Source organism: Penaeus chinensis, chromosome 6 (assembly GCF_019202785.1).
Source record: "Penaeus chinensis breed Huanghai No. 1 chromosome 6, ASM1920278v2, whole genome shotgun sequence".
NCBI classification, from domain to species: Eukaryota; Metazoa; Arthropoda; class Malacostraca; order Decapoda; family Penaeidae; genus Penaeus; species Penaeus chinensis.
In genome coordinates, this window is record NC_061824.1 from 38,579,720 (window position 1) to 38,582,219 (window position 2,500).

The following is a 2,500-nucleotide window of genomic DNA, read 5'->3' on the forward strand; positions in this document are numbered from 1 at the left end:
ACGTTACGTTACGTTACGTTAGGTTACGTTACGTTACGTTACGTTACGTTGTTACGTTACGTTACGTTGTTACGTTACGTTACGTTACGTTAGGTTAGGTTTGGTTTGGTTTGGTTATGTTAGGTTAGGTTAGGTTACGTTAGGTTAGGTTAGGTTAGGTTACGTTAGGTTAGGTTACGTTAGGTTACGTTACGTTACGTTACGTTAGGTTACGTTTCGTTACGTTACGTTACGTTACGTTACGTTTCGTTACGTTACGTTACGTTTCGTTACGTTACGTTACGTTACGTTAGGTTAGGTTAGGGCGATCGGAAGAGGGCAAGTAGTACCATCGGAAAGGGGTCCCGGGTCAGTTAGGGAAACACGGCGATCGGAAGGGGGGGGGGCTTTTTTCGGCGGTCTTGTTAATCGTGCTTTTAGAATATGCTTGTTCGTTCGTTCGAGCCCGTAACGCCGATTCGAATCTACTGCTTTCTCTATCATTTAAATTACGATTCTTGCCTCGGATTGTTGGCTGGAGTTCGGGACTTTGTCTCTGACGGGTGCAGTCCTTTTATAAATATTTACCATTATTATTAGCAAGGTTTCCCCTAGTCTCGATCCTGGATCCTGCAACTTCATCTAAACCGAATTTTTAATTCACACCGGCTCCTTCAACAAGATTAGTCAGTCATCCCTATCTTTTGATTGTCAAAGAAAACGGTAGTGTTTCATTGCATTCAAAGAAAGCGAATAGCTTTGAGGGGAGACTTCTTCCTAACGTCGCAAATTGAAATTCGATTCGAGATAACTATGACCACGCTGTTTATTTTAAACTCATTGATTCACCTTAAGGCACTCCCTCTTTGGCAGAATATATCAGCATAGAATATTTCATCATCATCATCACGTTGATGGTTTGGATAACTGTAATAATGAAAGTAATAGTGAGGAAAATAATGCGTGATTAGTCAAACGGATCGAGACGTTTCATAAATGACCTTTTATAAGCAAAGAAATATCTCCATAAAGAAAAAATAGTGCGCTTATGAATGCAAAACTTGATCAGTGATATCATTATTAGCAATAACATTAAGTTTACTCTTATCATCATTACCATTGCAATTGTATAAATAATAATTTTGATAATGATGATTAATGACGACGATTATGATAATTGGGATGATGATATTGATAATAGTCATGCTGACAATAATCATGGTGAAAATAACAATAATAACCATGATGATGATGACTATGACGATGATAATAACAATAGTACTGATAATAATAATCACAATGGTAATGATAATACTGATGATAAAATATGATGATACTTATCATAAAGACAGCAATGATTAAGTGATGAAAATCATTACCATTATAATCGTAATCATTGCAATTACAATAATGAAAGCAAAAATGATAATGATAATAGTAATAAATGTAATGATAAAGATAAATGATCATTGTGATAACAGTAATGATCATAATAATGATGATAATGATAATAATATCATCATCATTATTATTGTTTTCCTTATTATTACTATTATTAGTATTACCAATGCTGTTACTACTACTACTATTATTAATGATCATGATAATCATGATTACCATCATCATCACCTTCATCATCAGCAGCAGCATCATCATCACTATTAGCATCATGAAGATGATGGTGATCATAAAGATTATCATAAATGATAAGGATAGTAATAGTACTTTGAAAAGGACTTTGCTGTCACTGCTCATCCGATCATTAGATTTAGCATTGGTATTAACGTTATTATTAGTAGTAGTGTTGATGTTATTATCATTATCATTATTATTAACATTACCATTTTCAATTACTATCATCATCATTATTATTCCTATTATCATTATTATTATCATCATCATTGTCATTAGTATTTTAATAATTATGATTATCATTATTATTATAATAATTTATCATAGTGTATTATCATCATTATCATTATAATAATTTTATTATCATTATTATTACTATTGTTATTATTATTATCATTATTATTACTATTTTTATCATTATCATTGTTATCATTAATATTACTATTATCATTATTATCAGTATATTTATCAATATTATCCTGATTATTATTATTGTCATTATCATTATTATTTTTTATTATCATTATTATCATTATCAGTGTTATCATTGTCACTATTCTCACTATTCAGATTACTATTATTTCTGTTGCTGTTATCACTATTATCATTTTTATTATATTTTATTGTAACCGTTATTCGTCTTACTTATTATCGTTTGATCTTAACTTTACTATGAATATTTTACATTTTATATTTACCTTTTTTACACTGAACATGTTATGAACTGATTTTACTATGTACACGATGGTTCTATTTTATTTTTACTGTTTTATTTCATAAACTGTTATTCATTTTTATAATCAAACTTTAGAGATATTTAAATTATTATAAGAGAATTTTAATGAATATTGTAAGTTTTTATTTCAAGTCTTATGAGAACCAAGAACCA